At 22.9% G+C, this 25,928-nt stretch overlaps 1 protein-coding gene across 1 annotated transcript in view; it reads right to left on the bottom strand.

The window, feature by feature from the left end:
* The window catches only part of LOC114128299 (uncharacterized), a 161,456-nt gene that overhangs the window by 79,537 nt on the left and 55,991 nt on the right, over positions 1 to 25,928 (bottom strand). The window contains exon 3 of the mRNA XM_050203179.1: positions 8,048 to 8,158. The gene's annotated coding sequence lies outside the window, so the exon portion shown is untranslated. The remainder of the gene's footprint in view (positions 1 to 8,047; positions 8,159 to 25,928) is intronic.

Genomic DNA, 25,928 nt, shown 5'->3' with positions numbered 1-25,928 from the left:
ATCAGCAAGAATAGTCAACACAAATTGAGCTATAAAATTGAATGGAATAAAAATTTAACCTAAAGTCAAAATGTTGTATTAAAGTTCGTTTGGAATTTTATATGGTTCAATGTATATTTTAAATCAATAAATAACTTAACATTTTTAAAAAACTTACATCAAATCTCGACTCAGTAAATCAACTGCAAAGAGCGATAAATGTGCTTGGCCACCCATCAAATTGACACTTTTCAGTAAACAACTACTATTATCTTGGTTTTCATTTGTAAAATAAAATAAAATAAATGTTTATAAAAATGCTTTACAACCGGATATTTTGAGTTATTTTTAACAATTATTTATCGATTATTATATTTAACTGAGTTATAATGAAGTATTTATATTAATTTATAGTAAAAGTTGATTAAATATATTTTATAACAAAATTAAAAAACAAACAATAAGTATAAATCAATCAATACAATTTATGATTTATATTAAATGAAATGTTCATTTAAGAAAAAAATAGTTGAAATATTATAAAAATAATTGCAGTTTTTTGCTACTTAATAGTTATTAACACGATTTAAATATATAATAATATTATAACAAAAAAAAATGAATGTCTAATGGTTAAAATAATTAAAAAAAAATTAAAATGTAACAGATGACTTTAATTACGTTTTTCTTTGTATATTTATTTTATTTTATTATTAATAAAATCACAATATACATTGCGTGATTTGCATACGATTGTATTACTAAAACAAGATGTACTGAAAATTATCTTTATAATAATATATTTAACTTTTATTTTCTGAATACTTATAACTGCTATATTAGGTATACAATATACATATACCTATATTGCATAATTGTATAAATATATAATATATAATATATTCTAAAAAAAATATCTTACATTATAAAAGAATATTATACTTATTACTTAGTAAGTATTTATTATATACAATGTTTTTTTCTTAAAACCTTGTTAACAAAGTAGTTTGAAATTTATACCACATTATTTGAACAACAATAATTTCTGTTTAATTTCAGTAGGTATATTTAAAAATTTGAAGCTAACAGAATAATAACTTGTAAATATTTTATATTATATTTCATATTTAAGTTTTCAGTTATAAGGGCGAACATTTTTATGGAATAATTTAAATTATTTGTTATATATTATACATATATGTGTATGTATATAATATTAGGCAAATAAATATTTATTGAAGTAATTATGTTATTTATACAGTTATTCAAATTATTGTATTACTTGTGTTTATTTATATTTATATATCTAATAGGCATACTCATTATAAACGAGATACAAACGAAAATAAAGGCATAATATGTGATATAATATTTATTATATAATGTACATATCAAGTTCTTATCTATTTTAAGTTTTATACAATTACAACGTGAATAATATATCTTACTCGTATAAATCTAATAATATAACAATAAACCAACTTACATTTATTTTATGGTACTTTTTAATCGTATTATCATTCATTAAATATAAATGTTGTTGAATTTATTTATATGAACATTAAATTTCAATTTGCTTTATTCTAAACAATTTTGATTCTAGGAACACATGTTTTCATTGTTATATTATCCAGGCATACCATTTTCATAAAGTGTAATTTACATATTTTATGTGGTATACCTAGTTATTTGGTGTGCGTTCATAGAGTCAATCTTGTCATAATATAAATACAAATATTTTTTCAATATTGAAGTTAAAGAAATAGTTGTGAATTTTTCATTTAATATAATAATAGATAGAGTTCAATATAAATGCTATTTTTAAATCTACTTAACTCTAAAATATTATTCCTAAATAAATACAATGCAATTTTTGTAGAAAGTGTATAATATATATTTTTTTTATTCACCTAACTATTCTCTATATTTTTTATTAATAGATATATGCATAATTTAATAATATATTAATAAAAATACATAACACAAAATACCATTGAGTTAGGTATAAAATTGGATGAATAGGTTATTAATATTCTTATTTTAAATTTTTAAAATAACAAAATTTAATTGTTTATTCATAAATAACATAGAGTGTCAAACAATTCTAGTAAAAAACAAGACTATAATATTTCAGCGTGTATTAAAAATTAACACTACACTTTTACAAGTAAGTGTTATACAGCGTGAGTTACAATGTTTTTCTATCCAAAGAAAATAGAAAAAACATTTTTGTGTAACATTGAATCCATTAAAAATACGATGTTTGAACAATTTACTTACCTACGCAAATTATATATAATATACATTTATACCTACGAAAATAAATTAAATATACTGAGAAAATGATACACTTTCATAAATATATTATGGTGAAACGTTTTTTTAACCAAAATGATCTAAAGATGAGAAGACATTAAGCCATAACAGTCTGAATTCATTGCTCAGTAGATCGTTTAGGTCACCAAAAGCATTTTAAATACAACATGAATCCCATAACAATGTAATGCTACGTAATTTATTTTTTTTGTATGTAAAGAACCAAGTAGTGGTTAATGACTTGGTGGTTTAAAACGTTTGTGTTAAACGAAAGAATAATAATTGGTACTTCAGCATTTAAACAAATATACTTTTTTACTTTTCTAAGCTGAAAAAATATAATTGTTTTTTTCAAGACAAATTTTCTCAGTAATAATATTATTAAAATATAATTTAATAATATTGATAAAAATAATAATAATAATCATATTGTGTTTCTATGTGTTTGATATAATCAATTGTTTAAAAATTAATAATTCATAACAATTCAAACTTGTTTATGAATAAACTATTAGATTCCTAAAAATTAGATAAATTGTATACTATGTATACTTGGGCGTAAAATACTTAATAATATAATAAAATTATAATTTTTTAATTGTTTTTCCAATGTTTGAGATCGAAAATAAAAATGTATTTAAGCTTCAAATGAAATAAATAAATGTATATTCACGTTTAAAAAAAAATAACTCAAATCGAGTACTACATACATAAGAATAAAGTAATAAAACGCTAGAAGATTGAATGATTTAATTGTGTTATTAAAACTATGTTAGTGTTTTTAGTAATGCATTTTGTGTAAACTCAAATATCGTTACAGTTGGAAAATTTTGAAATACTCATAGAAGTAATTTTCAATGAGTGATCTTAAGTCTAAACCAACCTATAAAATATGATCTCAACCATTTTTTTTTTTTTTTTAATAATTAGATTATCATTTATTTTGTTTAAATACAGTTTTTATTCTCTCTTAATACGGAAAAGTACACTTCATATTTATTTTTTTATTAAAATTTTAAGTAGGTATTTGAGCGACGTATCGAGGCTTCTCTATTCATGGTATGAATTATGTCTGGGACAAGTAAATGCTAAAATGCAATACGAAGCTTTATTTTTAATCACTTGAATATCAGTGCTCGTGAAATATATTTATCACATGTCATCCATTTTTACGTTATTCATGAAAAACATACCTTAACGTTACGAGATCAAAACACTAATTGTGATTCCATCATTCAAAATTGTGTACCATACAAATGAAATACAATTCAAAACATACAAAAACATAGTAGTCATTTAATATATTAAATGTAAAATGTAAAATATAAAATAAATGCAAGTTTTTGCATTCAAAATCTGCATTATTTTTATAGAAATATTTAAATATTTTTCAAATTTTTAATTTATAGTACTATACAATAAATATATTATGATATACGACTAAAAATTATGTTAACATTGTATATCTTATTATTTTAATCATATTGTTTAATATTAACATAATCTAATTAATTAACATATTATTTTAACTAAATATTTACACTAAATGAGTCCAAAAGTAATTTATAAGTTTTCATATTATTATCTTCTGTAAATTATGTATTAATAATTGATTGGGTGATTATATTGAGGTCTAATTTAGATCTAGGTATTCTTTATTAGTAATGGAAATAAGTTATTCAACTGTTCAAAAATATATAATATAAAGAATTAATAGCAAGCTATTAATATTATATATCTCATTGATATCTATTTATCAACCGAGATAATAGATTTTCAGGAAAAGAGATTTACAACTCCTATTAATTGTTTCGTTAGATCTAATAATCGAATTTGACTTTCTTAATTATTTTTACAAAGGGGTAATATTAATAGCAAACAAATAAATAAATGAATGAATTACTTTAGTCTTGATAATTATAAATAAATTATTACCGAATATTTGAAAATTTTTTTAGACAATTAAGTAGCTATATTGCCTATATATTACGCCGTGTCACATATTGTTAGAAATGTTCATAATATTATAAGATATATACAATAGCATAGTAAGATACAATAAATATGTAAAGTTTTCTATGATACAATAGTATCAGGTAAGAAAATATCCATAATCATGTTTTACATTAGTTCAGAATAGAAGTGTAATATTTATTAATTTGAAAAAATAATAAACAATTTCATCCATAATCATAAATGAAACTTTCACTTATTAAATATGTTTTATAAATGTTAATTAATTGTTGAAAATGTATATTGAATTTTTGTTTAATATTTTGATTTAGATTAAAATGTTATAATATTATTCACGTATATTATTTGTAAATTGTTATAAATTCGATAATATATTTAAAAACAGTAAACATGTATTTTTTGGATAGTTTAACACATTTTAATTTTAATTTTACGATAAAACAAATATAATTTTTACTGTACATTTAAACAAATAATATTGACATCATATTTTTTTTATATATATAAAAAACTGCTACGTATGCGAGTTATTGCATATGTTTGTACATTTTATTATAAATATAATTTATAAACTGTCGTGTTATTATTAAATAATAATAATAATAAATAGCTAATAGAAAAAATATATCGGATATACAAGTATATATTTTAAGTTGACAGGTCTCGATTTTCAACAATATATTAGACAAACAATTTGTAATCAATATATTAATGTGTTACTTTAAAATTTCAACCGACATTGATAATATTTCATAATTCATGGATCTTCGAGTCTTTATCTATGACTGTTATACATGATCGCTAGTGAAAACATCTGGAAGTTTGTTATACTTAAAGAATATTAAACACTATCTTTCAAAACGTACCGAGACCAAGTAAATCATCCGTTGTTTGAGTTTGTATTTTCTTGCTCACGTCAGTATGTCTATGTAGACACACAAATTTTACGGAGCAGCATAGGTGTGAATAAGGGTAAACCATTAGCCTATTGTAATTTTCCAGCGGCGGAGTAAAATATTTCAAAACAACGCCTAAACGTCACTGCCAGATGTTGTGAAACGATTATTTGTTTGAAGATGCAAATTATTTAATGATTAAACTAAAATATATGAATACTTTTTATTTCGGTATTTTCTAAAAAAATTCATAAATTATGTGAGTTTCTAAAGATTTTGTAACGAAGTATATCAGAAATATTTCTCAAAACGATGCTGAGAATTGACAGTGGTACTTAACTGATGAGTCCCATTAAATAAATCGATATTTCAAATAATGCCTAATAATTAATAGCAATTGAAATTGTATTTCATCGATATATTTTTTTTATTCCAAATAAAACAAAATGTCATGAATATTATAATTGTTAAGTATAAATATTAAGTGAGTTGTGTGATTTAACTTCTATTTTTTATAAAGTGAAACATTTAGTTTTAATATTATTTTTAAAAGAATGAACATATTATAAAAGATGAAAGTTATGGAATGTCTTGAACTCTAATATACATAACTATAAACAAATAATAATAATGATAAAAAAAATTAACAATTCGGTAGTGTATTATATAATAGTGTTATTGTATTAATATCGATTTTAGAAATAAATAATGTGCCGAAACTCTATTATAATAGTATTATTGTTATTTGACACTGGTTTTGGTGACCAGTTGGTGTAACGACCAGAATAATATGGCCCCATCATTTCCCCTTATATTTCAATGGACAATGTTAAAATACAATGTTAATACGACCATAACACTTAACCAGATGAACAATACAATCTATATTATTTTAAAATCCCTATAATATGATGCCACGGTGTGCATATAATAGCTATATATACGTTTAGTAGTTCAATTAATTTGAAAACAAAAGGTAACGGTATAACGTTATGGTCTAAACCGAACTTATACTTTTATTATGACCTGCAGTAATTTAAGTGAAATTTCAGCTAACACGACATGCCAAATATTTTGATATTTCTCAAGGCATTTTTATCAGTAGTGTTTCATAAAATCTCAGTAATAACTTATTTTGATGATCATCTATAGATATAAATTTATTGTATGTACCATTTGATTATACGGATATTCGATACGGAATAATCCAATAATTTGTTAATGGAGACAGACATTTGATTTAAAAATAAATTATTAGATACTTTGAATTAAAATATAATACCATGGGATAACGGAATTAAACATAATAATATAAAATATATCAATAATAATTCACTATGCTTTTATATCCATTATACGAAGTGTTTTTTTTTTTTTACGGCGGATTTCTTAATAATATTTCTATAATATTATATATATTTATCATTTATGAGTATTCATTTTTTTTTAATTTTAATTATTTGTATATACTAATATGTTACAATAAGAAAATCAAAATTTAACTATTTTTTAGATTTTATACTTTTATTTTTTTAAAAAAAAACATTTGAATCCATATTACAATGGTATATTGAAAAAAAAATGTGGTTAAATATTAGTTTCATTATTAAAATGTTAAATTAATAATATCCATTAAATACAGTGACTGAAATCATTAAATAAACATTTGCAGAGCAATCGTTCTGATTTTTTCTTAACTTTCACCGACTAAAATATAAATGCTTAATGTATTTTACTAAACTTAAAAATTATAAGCTGTAAAAAAAAAAAAAACAGTAAAAAGGCTATAGTTCTGATCTATTCACTAAACTATGATTTAAAAAAAAACAATAAATAATAATTTAAAAACATAACTTTTCTAAGAAAAAAAGTATACGCATTAAAACTAATCAGAAATTATATATATAATATTATATTTGTTTGTTTACTGTAAGATTAATTTTTTTTATAAATTTTAATACTATAGATACTATTATTTAAGTATTTCATTTATTGAATGGAATAAACTATTCTAAAATTATGCATCTTCGATTTCTAAAACATTTTACTGTTAGTCTATATTTTTATTTTTGAACTTATTCATTATTGACAGAGATAAAAATTGATAATTTTGTTTAGTTAATTGTAAATTAATGTTATTAATATTATTATAACACTGAGTTATTATAAGCCAAATCGTATTAAAAAATAAAACGAAACAACAAATAATAACATTATAAAGTTTAGGTATACCTATACCTACCAAATTTGTTACTTTTTAAATCATAATAAAAAGACTATAATAAACTTAAATATATAACTAAAAGGTAGTCAATTTCAAATAATAGATTTGATAAAAATTTAAAAAAATTTACATTTAAATATTCAACTTTTAATTTAAAAAATATATATAATATTTATATTATAAGTATATTACTTTGTAATATATCTTAACAATAAAATTGTCTAGTCTACTAATAAATATTTTTATACTAAAAAGTTTGTTTTAATTTATTTATTGATATCAATATTAATAAATGCGTTCCTACATTACTATTTAAATTTATTCACAGAATAAAGGAGATTATTACGTATTCATATTTTTTATTTTATCATCAAATGAATACTTATACTACTATTTTATGGATTTTTATTATTTATTTTAATATAACAGTTATCATTATTCGGGTAGTTAAATATAAAATAAAATCGAATTCTAAACAGCAATCTCGTTTTAGATAGTTATAGAAGCTACATGATAATTTAAATAACCAACCCCTTCCCCGTCCTCAACACCACAAAAAAAAAATACAACCAAATCTTCTATGTATTCAAACTAATTTATTAAACATAAAGTATTTACTGTATAATCAAACGTGTTTAAAATATGAAATTTTACTTGCCTTCTCTTGCTATTCATCTATATAGACCGCTGTACACAATTATTGAGTGCGGTTATATTATTGTACCAACCACGCTTTGTGTTTTGTACGTGAATGGCCTAGATATAAACCCTGGAATTCAAATAAAACATTTTTATAAAAAAAAAAATCAATACAATGTACCTTAAACCTACTTAATTTAAATCAACAAGTTTTTATCAACATAGGTTTGAAACTTAAGTTATTCCACAATGATCTATTTCAATCAAATTGGTACATAATTTATATATTCATATATGTGCTTTTCAATTTACCCAATAAACATTTTGAGTAGTTCTATAATACATTAAACTAAAAATATTTAGCGAAATAATGTACTTTAATTTATTTCATGATAAACTTGTACACTATGTACGTCTAAAGCCAATTATACACCTTTTATTAGATCAGATAAACCAAAAACTTAAAAAATTGTAAAATGCATTAACGTAAATACAACAAGTATATTTACACTTTTTTTTTATTGAATTTAATATAAATTCAATGGAAATAATTCTTAAAAGCGATTCAATAAACGTTATTGTTTATTTAACATTGAATTTTTTTAATAACATAAGTTAAAAATTAGTTTTATTTTACAAGTTCAAACCACCATATTTATTATAATACATGCAGCTGATGTACATTGTAGAGTTTGATTTTAATAAGTTTTGAATACATACAAGTTAATAATTAAATTAGTTGTATTTTAACGCTAACATAGAATATCATAATATTATAATGGTTATCTAGTGGATTTTATTACAAAGAGCTGCACGTGATGCCCTCAAGAAATGTATAACAGATATTGTATAAATGTAAATTTATTATATCTTGTTTATTTAATTAATTTAAAATATAAATTTCCTTAATTTTAACAATAAATTGATTACATTAATAGAAATTATTAGTTTATATAAGTCAATAATTATTGTATGTATAATATTTTTCATCTATCGGCTTAAAAATTATTAATCAGAATTAATTTGAATATAGATATTATAATTAATTAAATTATACTGATGATTAATCATACAACTATACGAATGTAATAAAATTCAAAATTTATAAAAAAAAAACCAATACTGTTTTTTTTTTTTTTAATTTAATATTACATATTGAATAACTAAGATATAATTAATATTTAAATTATTACTATATAATGAAGAAAAACAATCATCAAAAATTGAATTTATTATACTTATATTTAACTGGTTTTAATCATAATATTAAAAAAATATATATAATGCAATGATTAAATCATGTTATACATAATTATTAAGTATCATTTAAAACACTGGGTCGGGTGATTTTAAGATTAGCGTTATTAAGTTTCATTTCTATTTTTCAATTTGAGCGAAAATCCAAATTCTCATAACAGTCAAATGAATAATACTTCTTCATTTTAATGGTATTATAAACATAAATTAGTTGTTCTAATTATTTTTAGTAGTTCATGTTATAGGAAAATAATGCTTGAAGATTTTGTAAAAAATGTAATAGATTTTAACAGAACAATTATTTCGAAAACATAATATTTGTTAAAGAAAAATTGTTCATATATGTATTATTATTAACTATATCGACAATATTATTATTTATTTATTATATAATTTGGTCTTATAAAATTATTTCGTTCATAAAATTTTGTTTTTTCTAACATAAAGTACATACTTCACTTTTCTCAATATTTAAAATATATTATACAAGTGAAATAATTTATTGTATAATATTATGTTTTAATACGACATTTTCTTAGAATTTTTATATATAATTTTGTAAATAATATGAAATAAACATTAAATACATTTCTTGTTGAAACTACAAAAACATATTCAATGTATCGTATTATTTAACATTGACATTGGATGAATATAATCTGAAATTGAATTAAAAACAACATAATTGTCATTAAATTCAATATGTATTATACATTCTTTAATATTTTAAAGAATCTTGTATACGATATAAAAATAATTTACATAAAGTATTAAATAAATTATTTATAATTTAATTTGAAACAGTAATAGTAACTACATGTGCCTTATCTGCTTTTTGTCATGGTATTGGATGTATTATGGCTTCGTAAATAACCGTAATGGAATTTATAGTTCTTCGTTTGAGTTCTTTATTTTCAGTTAAAAAAAAAAGTTTGTTTTTGGATAAAAACTGGAGTCATTCATCAATAAACCACACGAAGCGACAAGTTTGTTAGTGTTTTTGTGTGCTACTTCTAGACTACTATTACATGTTTTTTATGAAATTTATTTAATAATTGTCCAAGTACCCATATCAATAGAAATTTCAGAATAATCTTTTATTTGTCAACTTATTTGAAAACTATTATATCATATCATATATTATTATTATTTAGAAGTGTCTAACACTACGGAATTGAGAACAAAAAAAAAAGAAGTGATACAGTGAGTAACGCTCTGCTGTATAGTAGGTCACTATTAAATTTAATATTAATTAAATTTACGGGGTATCATAATATGTATCATTGTATACAAAAAAACGATTCTGAACGGAGATAATTCGACAATCTAGAATATATTTTCCAGTGGATAGAGAAAAAAAAGTGATTTAATTTGAATACACCAAAATCTAAGTTCTTTTATAATTATTGTAAGCCAAACTTATAGAAAATCTTGCATTTAATTTTCAACTCTTAGCTACTTATACAAACATTTTTATGATTTATAACTACAAAATAACTTGCAAATCTTCATGATTTTGACGATTTTTTGACAAAATTTGAACTTAAAACGCTAATAAAAACGAATTGTGCATATGTATTTTTATAATTTTTAAATCACTACAAAAATAACTTATGAGGAACTTTATATTAAATTGTCAAATATTTTGACTCGGTCAAAAATATTTATCGATATTTTAAAAAAAAAAAAAACTTATGAAAAACAAAAACAAATATTTCAAATACCAATAAATAGCATTAAAACAATTAAAAATTTTTTTAAATTAAATACTGTAAAGAAAATGCCAATTTTAATAACTGGTAAAATTTTTAAGTATCTACGACTAATGATTTTTGTCTATTAATAAATATTGAAAATCATTTGATGAAAAATCGTTATTGTAACGCAATTTCCTGAAAATTTAAAATTTAAATACTTATAACATTTTTCTATAGTGACGCTTCGAGTTTTTTCTATAGCTATTTGAAAAAAAAATATGGAAAACATAGTGTTAAATTTTTTAACCTTAGATATAAATACAAGTTTTATAAATTTTCAACTAAAAATTACTTGTGAATTTTCACGATTTTAAAATATTTCGTAAAAATTTTAACTTTAAACGCTTACAAAAAAATTTGTCAGTAACGAATTTTGATGTTTTTTAACTACACTAATAACGACTTATGATAAACCTTGTATTAAATTTTCAAGTTTTTTTAGGAACCCAAAATTTTTTTATCAATTCTTCAAAAAAAATACTCAGGAAAATAGCATTATTTCGATAAGTTATGCTGTTCATAGACACAAAAAAACACACACACAATTGTAAAATCAATACGTTAATCACTACGTTCAGAATTTAATACACAGATATCGCCTGCCACAGGACATTGACTCTTATCGGAAGACTCAGAAGACTCCCACGATGACAAATAATTAATATAACTTACTATATTTCTTAATTGTATACTTATATTTGTAAACTATTTATTTAATGTCATTACTCGTTAAAATAAATACTTATATTACTAACATAACACGTAAAAAACAGTTACAATATCAACACAATGTAAACAATTTATCAAACTTGTAATAATATCACATTATATTTTAATTAATATATTTTTTATTAAGCTTGTGTTTTATTTTATTCTACATACTATCAGCTTTTGATTAAAAGTACCATTTAATAATAATTTGTGTACCAATGAAAAATAATATAAAGTTTGTATTATATTATAAGATTGTAAATAAAAATACCGGAAATTGTTCATGGTTATCAAATTAAAATAATGAAAAGATATTCGAGAGAAAATTTCAAAAATAATATAGATTTATTATTATTAAATTATACGAGTACATATCATAAGAGAGATTCAATTCTATAGTTTGCAAAGTGAATTATATTGATTTTTACAATTTCATTTAAAAAATTATCATGATAATATTCATTACAAATCCCACTGCGGTGTAATATACAAAATTTAAAAGTCGACTAATAACCTATACGACTGTGCTGAATATCAACGATACCATTTCACAAATGAGTGGAAAAATAAAAACTGTTTTTAAGTGAAACTGGCATTAATCGTATGCTTTTAGATTGTAGGTATGCCGTAGAAGAGTCGCGAGACAATAATTTTGACTGTGTATATTATTTTATAGGTCTACGTAGTGTTTCAAATGCGTGTTTCGTATTGTTTAAAAATAATAATCCCAACGGTAATTTTATGCAGCTTTGAGTAAAAAAATGTAAAATGTTTCTTCAATACTTTTGACGAATCGTAGCCATCACAGTGGTAAAATTAAATAGTATTAAATCAAGTAGAAGAACGTTAAAATCAAAATTATTTTTTTTCGCATAGATAATATTAAAAATAATAAGTAACACGAGATAGTATTCTTAAATACGATATTTTTCATGAGCTAATTTCAATGAATTTTCAAGACTTAAAAATTGTATATAATCATTTTACATTAAAAAAAAATATTTTGATAATATCCATTAATATAAATATAAAACACGTTAAACTTAAAAAAAAAATGACTATTAAGAAATATAATTATCATTTAACACGAACATTAAGTACTACAGTCTACAGTTGTTATTGTTCGACCAACCTAACCGTAATTATTGTCAAACGCTTAAACGTCATAATTTTTTACTTTGCCTATAGCATAGTAACCATCACAATAATATACATTAATCATTAATGAAAAAAGTTTAGTTTAGCTACATTATTACATGTAAATATTCAAAACGTGTTAGATATTTTTCCTTGAATAAAAAAAAATTCAACAATAATTCAGAAACATTTAAAATATTTTAATAATATGACATAATAATATAATGTAATAAGTTTTCGTAAGTACCTGGAAGTTTAAGCTTATATGCTATAGAATATGAGTTCATATTAAGTTACGAAATGAAAAGCAGATTAGTTAATAAGTTCAGTGTAGGGCTCTTGTCTAGTTACGCTGAGATCCAGTTGGGATTTAGTCTTGTAAAAATTACTTTTTGGTAGATTACTTTTGAATATGTGTAGAGAATGTGCGCTGTCTTTTTAAATTTGAGAACTATTAATCATTGCATTCTAAAAATAATTCTCAGAAAAGCTCAGTGTAGTTTTTCAAGTTTTGTTTCATTTATTTTTCATATTTTTCGATTACCTGGAAATATAATGATTTAGATATAAATATATCATATAATACATGTCACATCTTTGACAGGCATATATTAAAAATGATATTAAAACTTCATTTTATATTACAGCACAGAAACTTAAAACTTAATTTTATCTTTTCAAAAATCGTATGTAAAAATGTTACGATTTGATATACGGTTTTTAATGATTGTTTCATAATTTGTCATTAAAATTCGTATTAAATCTAGAATTTAAGTAAATATAATATACAAATTAATATAATAAATATTTTAAATATTATTTATGTGTTAAAAATTTAAATCTAAAACAGAAATTTTAATCAATGAGTTATGTTTCATGACATGCACTATGTAATATTCACACTGTGCAAGCGATTATTTTTCGACGTCAGTTATTACCAGATCAGCACACACCATCAGTCTATTTGCAAAAATGTACAAGCTTCATCAACATCTTGATTGTTAATAAAAAAATACAAAGTTAAATACCACTTAACAAAAAAGTCACCCTACAAAAGTACCTGTTATCTACATTCTACATTGTGGCCAAGTTTACTCTTTTTTTTTTTTAATTCAACACCTTGTTTCACCATTACTTTAATAAGCAACAATGCTCTTTTATTTTATTGCTCAAGACTTCGTCAGTTTACTGGAAATCTAATGAGTGGCTGGTGAAAAGCATAGACTAGGGAGAAAAGAAAAAAATTCACGACTTTCTCCCAACTTCTTGACATGGTTTTTAACGTACCTGGAAATGTGATGCGGTATAGTTTACAATGGCCAGGTCTTCCAACTTTTTTGGCGTTTAATTTGAATTGCAGTGACGCTATATATTTTTATATTGTATACTCCGAAGCGCAATCATCGGTATACGATACCACCTCAAATACGATTATTTTAAACAAATTATTGTAACCAAATATATCGAACTATTTGGAATAGGCAGGGGAACGAAATTTCACCGTGATTTATTACCTACGTCGTGGTGTAATAAATTTTGACCACTTTCGTAAACCGTCGTCGTCGTGAAAACCGACGTGCGACATATACGAGACATATACGCGTCTGTCGCATTGCCGCATTAACACGTTGGTACACACACCTGCAGTATCGATGCATGCTCACTATTATTCATCGCGGTACACATTTACCTACGTAAGTGATATTCTATGTGACATGTGTTACATCTATGCTTATGCAGTATAATATTACAATGGTTTTACAAAAAAAAAAAAAATCGTCAGCTGATATTCCTTGAACATTCCTATAAAATGCATATCGCACACGCACTCTTAGGATTTATTCTTCGCGTTAATATTATAAGTTATAGTATTATTTTATAGTTTAAATAATAATTAATAATTAAGCTATCGATAACATTCTTTTTCTAATATTTAGTTGTTCATAAATTAAGTTTAATAATTAAATTCACCATTTATATTTGTTATTAGTTATGGTAATTTATATATCATGACAGTTAATAGTTAAATACGAGTAGGTACATATTATAACGTTACTTCTGGATTTAGAAAAATAGTATTAATATTTTTTATAATTTCGACTGTGGTATTAAAATGTACACATCTTATAAATTATTACTTTTTAGTTGTTATCGTTGATGAGGCATTGTATAGTAAAGAAAGTATAATAGTGTTATTGCTAATGAATTAGATGTGAATCAATAGGTAAACAATTTATATCTAAACTATTTCGAGAAATTATTTTTAATTCAAAATTAGTAAATATATATATTGTGTATACACTATACATATTGAATGCATAATATTATACCAGCAATTGTATTATATTTCTATATAAATGATACAGATATTGAAGATAGTATTACTAAAAAATTGAGTACTACTAAGATAGACTACTTAAATTAATATACTGATAATCTATACTACGTATAAAAGCAAGTCCCGATATTTTGTCACTCATACCGTTCAACGTATCGTTACCGAATTTTTAACTGTAATACTTGAAAGTTTGCTAGAGGTTTTAGTACCAATTTCATTAGGGAACATTTCTAATACTTTGACTTTTTCAGATCTTTACAGAAATATTATGTCACTTTTATCTAAAAAAAACTGTATTTGGTGTGAAAATGAAGCATATTTACGTGTTTTTGTAGTAACAGTATGTATATCTTTATTTCATTTATTTTGAAAAGGGAACATAATAAGTTACATAAAATAAGTTCTGTGTCTCTTCTGTAAAATTTGAATTTCAACGTATAATATTAAAATATATAAAAAAAATTGATTAAAATGTATAATTAAGCAATTCAAATTTTACAGGAAAGACATACAACTTGTTTTATGCAACTTATTGTGTTCCCTTTTCGAAATAAATTAAATAAAGGTACACATACTGTAACTATGGGAACACGTAGATATATTTCGTTTTCATTCCAAATAGTGTGTTTAGATACAAATAACATAATTTTTCTGTACAAATCTGAAAATGTCAAAATATTTGACATGTTCTCTAACAAAAGTAGTACTAAAAACCTCCAGCAAACCTTTAAGTATAACAGTTAAAAATTTGGTGATGATACGTTGAACCGTGTGGATTTGTATGCATGACAAAAAATCGGGACTTGCTTTTATATTATAGATATTCTAATATATTAAAATAATTGTTTAAAGCGTAAAGTTAAGCAATCACCTACGACTTACCTCAGAATGTGTATAGAGAATCGACGATGAATCAATTATTATTGTGGAGGTATATGAGATGTAATAACGAATCGGTACTTTGAATGGTCTTGCGGGGTTTGAAGGATAGATCACTGCGTTCTAACTATAACTAGCGTACTTAATATTGAGACTTAGGTTGTTAAGATAGATTAAAACGTATAAAGTTATAATAATAACTAATAACCAATAGAAAAGTAGTAAATAGTACGTCAGTAGCTTGCTGATTGGCTGTATGATGCGGAAACCCACAAAATGCTAACCCATTGTTATAGTTTAATAATCATTATTATTCTTATTTATTTAACGACGTTATGATAATATTTTATAATATTTTTCCCGGGATATAAGAATAATGATATTAATGTGAGAAAAAATTGTTTTTATTATCTATAAATATATTTATGTAAATTTCTAAACAACTAAAATTATTATTTTGCTTATGTATACGATATGTACACTTTACCTATATAGCATTTTATGATCGAAATAACTATAAGACAAAGAAACAGCTCCATAATTTGCAAACAACTATTCACGGGGGCGGAGCACATGAGTTACAGCTAGTGGGTTATGTACTCAAAAACAGAATTTTTGAAAGTCAAAGGTTTGTTACTTATAGTAATTAAACTACAGGTTTGAAAATCGAATTTCATTGTATATATACTTTATATGTATAGTTTACCATTGCAGTTTGTAATAATTATAATAATGGTTGTATTATTGAAAACGTTGTACCCTCCCACTTAGTTAGATAGTTCAAATTAATATTTTAATACTATTGATTTTGATATTGTATAAAAAAAAAACAATAATTTAGTAAATCAAAATAGCTCTACTACAAAACTATAAATTTCTGACTGATAATGAAATGTAATTAAATTGCAATTTCATATTTATATTACTTTACATTGAAATAAAAACAATTAATTTAGTGTCAAAAAAATATAAAAAAGTCTCCAATATTATAAAAGTGCATACAAAATCAAAAATACAATTTGTGATGAAATATGTAAAAATAAATTTAATTTAACGCTAAAGAATATCATGGAAAAAAATATAATTTTAAGTCTACTAAAGTATTGAAATGAATTTACAGCTACATACTGACTGCAACTGTAATCTTAGTTCAAAATATGTTAAATTAAATATCACGAAGTTAATAATAAATAATATTTAAAAGTGAATGGATATATTTTAGACCTAGCAATTCTGCAATATAACAACTTATTGTGCACGCTCTTAGAGAATCGATTCTGGTTGTGCCTTGTTATAATAATATGGTATTTGAAATAAACACTTACAAGTATACAGTTAAATTATTCTCCACACTGTGATTCATATCCTTTTTTTTTATTTATCTTTGTAATAACATTTCCTTATTATTCTTTTTATTATATGAACAAACAGCGCCAATAAAATGAATTTAGACAGAGATCAGTACAACTATAACAAAAAGTATTTTAAATTTCAAAAATTCAAAAAAAATTTAATGGTTTATTTTGATAGTGTGTATATAGTACCCTATATGTAATTGTTCAAACTAAAAGTTTTAATAATCAATAATATTATTAAACTACGAACAAAAAATAAATTAACAAGATATCGTTGAAGTTTTTATTTGAAAACAGTATATTTTTCTGTACATCTTGTTTGAATGAATTCAAATAAAGCAAACAACCGGCCAATGGTACCATTTGTTTTCTTTCTACTAAAACCAGTAAAACCTATAAGATAAAAGAAACAAGAATAAATGAAGAATTATCGAAAAACAAAAAATATATCGTTATCCAGAGATAAGAAAATGTAAAAACCAATGAAAACGAGTATTTTGGATAAAATTATTTTTTCAATACAGTATTATAATATTGAACGGTTTTGAGCTCAATACAAATCATGTTTACATATATTCCTTTATAATTTATTCTTATACAATAAACTTAGAGGAACTATTAAAATATTAAAGAATTAATTTTATCTTGATTTGATCGTTAAAGTGTTATGTACTTACATGCGCCTTATAAAATCATCTGTATACACGAACAATATTCTTATAAACAAAAGACAACAATATATTTATCATAAAAACTATTATTGTATTGTAACATCAATTCTTTCGTCGCTATGTTCAGATTAGTTTGAAAATAGTAAAACAATTTCAGTTTTCTAAGATAATTAGAAAAAATCGGTATATTACCCATTTATGTTCAATTTAAAATCAATAAAAGAGCTACATAAAACGTTAGAACACTGATTTTATCTTTAGTTGTGATCACGTACTTAAGAAAAAAAAGTAAATAAATAAAAAAACATACTCAATATGTTACCGTAAAATCAATTTGGTGTTCTTTATGCATCCAAATTGTTACTTTATATCTAAAACACAAACATGAATACTCGAATATTCATGTACATTTATTTATAGCTATAGAATAATAAATCGAACAATATTATAAAAACTCGGTGGAACAATTAAATGAAATACTCAGTGTAAGATTTAATGTAACAAGTTTCATAGTTTTACAATTTGACTCTTAGTTTTATATAATCGAAAAAATGATTATATTGGTCGTATATTACACTAATTTGTTAAACATTTTAAAAGATTAATAGTGATGTTAAGACGGGTAGTACTGTGATTGGATACAAATTTTTATTGTGATTAACAGATAGGCACCGCTAACTTTGAAAACAATAAGCATGGGTGTTGTGCAATATATTACAATAAAGTTTTTATTAAGATGTTTGCTTAATAAACTTATATATTTATAAATTTTTTAATTTTCAGCAATCTTTTTTTTTTTTTTTTTGTTATGCTTTAGATAGCTGCAGCTTGCAAGACTGCAAGTAGTTAAAGTGTTGTGTCAACGATTAACCAGTGATTACATTTTATAAAAATTAAATCCATAGTAAAAAATACATGAATAACGCTAAATATATGATTATATTAACCTAATATAATAAAATAATTCCTAAATATGTATAGAATTACAAATAATAAAAAAATAATCTATTTGAAATTGACATAACGGTTTACTGGTTAATTTTGGAGTATGAAATAAATAATGCCTCTTTATTCTGTAAGATAAATGATAAAATAGTGGCTCATATTTTATCATTAATTTTAAAGATAGAGATGATATACAATGTTCTATCAATTTATTATTAATTCAAATTGAAAACTATTAATAGAACAGTGAACTATTCAACTACTGATGTTAGGTTTTAATGTTGCTCATAGAAAACTATCAACTTTTTTTTTACATTTACATTTGTTAAGACAACTATTAAGTCGTTTACTCGTACTTTTATGTCTATCTAGACGCGTACATCATTCGTCTAATAGGTACTTTTGCAATTACTTTGTCCATCATGACAGATTCTGTCTGTACTTTATTTTAAAGCTTTTTGACCATTTGGGAAATCCCGCATCTCTTAATTTAACGAACCAAACAAATTTCATGGATAAATTGATCATTGATAAGTTGACTATCTAAACGTAGAAATGAAGCTTATTTGTATTAAATAAAAATAACTAATAGTGTAAGTTGTGTATATTAAAACGTTGAATATTACTTTGTTTATGATTCCCTTCATACTGTAACAGACAAATTTTAATTTTAAAAATTATTGATAAACACGTTTTCTATTATTGCGTAGCAAATTAAATTTAATTAACTATCACAAAATACATATTATTGTTTAATCGTGGTTCACGTTTATCATATGAAAAATTCTACCCACATAATTAAATGTATATTCTATATAGAATTAATAAAAAGAAAACATATTTGTATGAACATTATTCGTAAATTAACATTACGAGGGTTAGCGTAATATTATTTGTTTTCTCTCTCAGACGCGCAACATAGATTAAACTCTTTCACCCAAAATCGTTTATTTTTTTATTTTTATGATTTTTAAGTAATCCTAAAGTAAAATCACCTATTACAAAAACTATAGAGGATAATACTTTTAAGGGTGTGACATATTAATTTATATTTTATTATTATTTGATTTTGTTTCCAACTTTCAAAAAAAAAAAAAAAATTGTAAATTTAATTGATGTTTAAATTGTTTTGAAACAATATTTAGACAAATTGTTATGTCATACCCTCGAATATATTATTTTATATCGTTTTTATAATGGGTAATTTTACTCTAAGATTAACCAAAAACATAAAAAAAAAAAAAATGATTCTCCGTAAATACGTTTTGTCTATATTGAGCATGGTTCAGAAAGAGAAAACAAACAGTGCGCTGACATCCTCTTAAAAAAAATATTAAAGAACTAATTTGAAACGAGTGCTTGTACACATAAATTATGACAATCTAAAAATCAGAAATTTATAAAAATTTATATGAGCAAACACTTTTACACAAAAATACTCTAAATGTAAATATTAAGTAACAAGTAATGGTAAGTAATTATTGTTATTAAATGTATGGATATTTATTTTTGAGTCAAAAACAAAATTCTGTGGAATCCTATAGGATTTTGAACTTCAAGAATTTGTATAAAATCTTTAACATCAATCGTTTTTATAACTGAAAACTAGGAATTTTACTTTTTTTTTTTAATTTAAATTTTGCATGCCATAACGAACTACCTATATTTACCTCAACATAGTCACAAAAACATTTTTTTCCTCCATTTTTTTCTCCCCTCTATTATACGTATCGTATTACAATCTTGTTGGCACGTACCGAGTGGCATTTGTGATTCGGGAGATTTTTATTTTTTCTTCTTTGAATTATTCCCCTCTCTGCCTACAACTACGCGAAAAAATGGTTCATGCTCTTTAAACCTAACCCTTTAAGGATCCTTAATTCCTAGCTGGTTTTACATACCAATTATAAATTTAATGAACTCCTTCATACTCTGTTTCATTTGTTTTTTTCAACGTTCTGTGGATATTTTTGGTAAAATACAAATCTCAACATAAACTTTCACAAACATAAACGTTAATCATCGTGCAAATGATATAATTTCTAATAAAATTGAACTGGAGTCTAATAGAATATTTTGTGTACAATAACAATGTCTTACATGTAAGTAGGTAGTTATTGTCACACAAGTAATGCAAAATGTACAAACCTTAGGTTTACTTTTTGAATAAATTGTGTACATTTATTTGAAATTTACTTTTCTCTATCACTTACTGAACGTAATATTAATTTAATAAGTCATTACTCTGGGATGGCAGTTTATTATATTGGCCAAATGTTTTCATAAACACACCTCCTTATTTTACCGTTTCATGCGTCATAAGTTAGATTTAAAATTAAAATTATTTAAAACGTGGTAGATATAATACGGTCTGCATAACGTATTACAAAAAATATATATATTCTATATTTATTTAATTTGTTTTAAAAATCATTAAAATAATAATATTAAATGAAGAGTCAAAAATCAAAAGAAAAATAGCCAAAATTAATTAAGATTTTTTTTTATTTTTAGGGCTTAGTAGAGATTAATTTATTGTCTTGTTTAATATTTACTACCTTCTAGTGTAATGATTTAGTTTTTTTCCTCTATTTACTCATTAAGTATTATGTTGGTTATTTTATAATAATTATATCTAGAGTTTGATCTAAATTTATAATGATCAATTCAAATAAAATTTTTAATTACATATAATTACTGAGTGATGTATATTTTTTTTAATAAAATAGCGTAATTTTTACCATTTATTTTTATTATGACTAAGAAACATCGGTATGGATTTTTATATTGTTTTACTAATGAGATATTTTATAGAGTTAAAATTAGTTTATCATTTGAAATTACTATATAATACTACCTTTTATGTAAAAATCAGACAACTACAAGCATAAAAACTCATAATTACATTATTATTTTTAATGATATTACTTAATAAAATAATTTAAATTAATCAATTTATGAATGTACATTTCAGAAATAATAAAATGGTCAAATTTCACAGATATTAAATAAAATTTAAAATGGTATACAATTATATACACGCATATATATATATTATGGTTTGAATTTTTGATCGATGTTTAACTGCTTTACAATACTAAAATAATTAAATAAATAACATATGTTATTTTTATATTTATTTTTTTTTTCAGAAATTATTATAATCAAATTCTTATTTATGTTTAACCAAATGTCTGTAGAACTCATAGATAATTATAACATTAAGGTTATATAATTTTGGGGGTTTTTACCCAATAGCTTATAACATTAAATTTAAAAATTAAGCAGTTACTTACATATTAACATTATGTTTTTAACAGTCACAATAAATAAAAAAAAAACTTTGATGACCTACAAGTCAATGCACCTTAAAAATGTTTCGGTAGACATAACAGTAGACATAAGGTAAAGTATTAGTAGTAGACAATTGTATGACAAAGAAATATGTAGAATGACAGCTTTGCAGGTACTCAATACAAAATTATGTATAAATATTTATAGTGGTACCTATGATAAGGTGTAATTTATTTTAACACTATGCTGAATTGAATTCACTATACAATATTATATATTATTATTATGACCGATTGTTGATATTAGAAATACTTGAAACGAAATGCTTTTATCTTTTCCTTAATTAAATTGATTCCTACACCAATCTACTAATAATTGGATCGTAAAGAAGAAGATAAAAGTTATCAAAGTGTAACTGTCAAAGCATATCATGCGATTAATAATAATCGACCGAGAAAAGTTAAATTTTTTATATCACTTGAAAATTTGATTTAGTTCTCTGCACACAATAAGGCCATCAAAATCATATAACTCAATAAAATACATGTCGGCCGCAGGCAATTTTTATACGTGATTGAAAAAATGAGAAAAATCGTAAACAAATTTACTACCCGGTCCAGTAAAAGTCAATTTATAGTACCGATTTTTAGTTCCTTGGTCTTCGTGACCCTGATAAATAATTTAATTTTATCTTCATTGATCATTTCGCAACAAGCAGAATAAAAAAAAAAATACATATATCTTCTAGACTATGAATTATTGTTTTTTTTTTTTTTTTACTTCATATTTCAGTGATAAATCTAATATAGTGATGAAATAGTATCGAATACAATACTTTTTTGTATCAGAAAAAAAATATCTGTATAAACTGTTATATTGAACTGTATAATAAAACCAGAAAAAATATCAAAACCATCCAAAGTTGTACAAGGTACCTATATTATAAAGTATAACCAATACTCACAGCTTATGAATATATTATACATCTATGATTTTTGTAAATACTATATTCATATTGTCTATATATCGAATTATATTAGAATCGATGATTGCAGAAACGTGACGAGTCGCATATTTTATGAAATTGAGATGTAAGTAATAACTTATACTAGCCATAACGTGCTTCTATGCGTTGAGTGTAAACATTTCTTTAGTTATATTTTTTTATCCATACAATTAGGTACAACTGGAAAATTTGGTTGAGTTCGAAAACGTCTTTAGTCATTGACTGTTGTCATTTTTACACTCTATCTTCAGATCCAGACAATCGTATCGAATTTACACCATTCTCGAATATCTCAAGGTAATTATACTGTCTAGTAATAAAAACAAATTTAAAGTTCAACTTATAATACACTCGGATATTATTAATTTTAAATCATGGTGGAATAATTAATATCATAAGAAAACATGCAATTCGGTAGAAACTTCAAACAGATCAATTCCACAGGAGGAAATGTACCTTTTCATGTAACGATATTTCACTAATACGCTTATAAGAAAGGGATGTTAAAAACTAGCAAAAATATTAATAAAGTCAATAAACATAATTTCTGGTTGACACTACCTGGAAAAAACCATAATATTGAATTACCGATAGAAAACTATAAAGACATTTTATATCGATAAATTCAAATAAAATGCAGGATATAAAAAAAAATCAGCATCTTATATAGTTCCTTCTAGAATAATCAATTTATTTTGGAATGAAATTTTGAATTGGCGTACAATATAAAAATATAATATGAAAATTTTTTGAAAATTTGTAATTTAAAATTGTTTTACTATAACTATGTAATAATTTACTAGATTTTTATAATAAAATACTGTTAAAATGTAATTCCTAATATGAATATTTATCCTTAATTAACTTATTTTCTTGGTGCTAAAACTATTTTTATATTTTTATTCAAAACCAATAGATATCTGACACTCAAAAACGAAAACTATAAATACATGACACTTTCACCAAAGGTTAATATTATCATTTTTATATATGAATAAATTTATTTTAAAATATCTTAATTCTATTTGAACAAAAAAAATTTAAATTTTTTATCAAAAAGTTTGAAAATTGAAACAAGGTTCTCTATAAATTATTATTCATATTGTTAAAAATTTCAAATATATAAAGCACAATTTTCTGTAATGAACATTTGAAGTTCTAATTTTAACAAAATTCGTTAAAAAATTGTGAAAATTCGCAAATTGTTCTGTAATTAATAATTTAAAATGTATTGCATTTGTATAGACAATAATCTAAAATTTAATGTAAGGTTACTTATAAGTTGATCATATTGAAAGAAAAAAAGAAAAAAATGTATAAAAGTACCTATAAAAAAAAAAAAAAACAATTTTCTTTATACTTATACAAATGATATAAACAATGATATGAATAGCAATGTTAATTATTTTGTTGTAATTCAAAAAAAATATTAAACTTAAAACTTTTACTTATTATGAATTTGGTTACACTTCACAGTCCTACACATATTTTTAAAATATGTACATTAATTTTAAAATGTTACGTATTTATGACATGGTTAATTTATATTATTTTACAATAAAGTTTTATTGACTCAAAGGCTAATAAAAATAATATTACAATGCAATGTATTTTGATTACATTTTACTAATCTTTTATTAATTGCAATGTTTTTGTTAAAAATTAAGTCAATCAACCATAGTAAAATAAATTAATTTAATAGAATTATCATGAAAAAGTTAGTGATTTAAGCTGACACGGCATCTCCACTAGAATTGTTTTCTGTATAAAACTATAAAATCATACATCATTAAATTCACACATCCAAAACAATGATTCACTTGAAACTCACTGCAGTAGAGCAGTTACAAAGTTGTCTGCATATTTATTCTTAATTATTAAAAAATTTTAATTAAGTATTAATTATTTAATGAGTTAGTTTGAACATTATACCAAACTAAACTACTACCTATATACATACTATAGGTACTATAATGTATATAATATATTTATAAGTATATATATACACTATAGACTAGAATAGTTTTTTGGCACTTTTTTTTATAACTAATTATTTTTAAAGTTTTTGTGAATAATAAGTGGTGGATAATTTTGTATATATATACATCAAGAATAATTGAAATAAAGCAATTTCATAAATTTGTAAAAAATTGGTGATGGTTAACATAAGAAAAAAGTTTGTACAACATTAAGTAAATGGGAATAATTTTTTTCATGTTGGTTAAATTTTAAAGATTTTTTTAAAGTACATGGCATTATGCAAATATGATTACATATAACAATATATCATACAAAGTTTAAAGTTATATGAATTGCATAAAATATAAAACAGTTTTTTTTTTATATATAAAGAAAAATAAAGATCATCGAAAAAATATTGTATAATAGTCCACATAAACATTCTAAGGGATTTACGCCGATCGACCCACGAATTGGCGTGTGGTAACAGACTATTACGCCTTCACGCAATAGAGCCTGAAACCTTATACAATTATAATGAATTCTACGAATATATGCTTTTATTGTAACTTTTGAGTTTTTAAATTCTAC

Source organism: Aphis gossypii, chromosome 3 (genome assembly GCF_020184175.1).
Source record: "Aphis gossypii isolate Hap1 chromosome 3, ASM2018417v2, whole genome shotgun sequence".
NCBI classification, from domain to species: Eukaryota; Metazoa; Arthropoda; class Insecta; order Hemiptera; family Aphididae; genus Aphis; species Aphis gossypii.
Note: the sequence above shows the minus strand (reverse complement) of the source record. Positions and strands in the feature narration are given on the sequence as shown.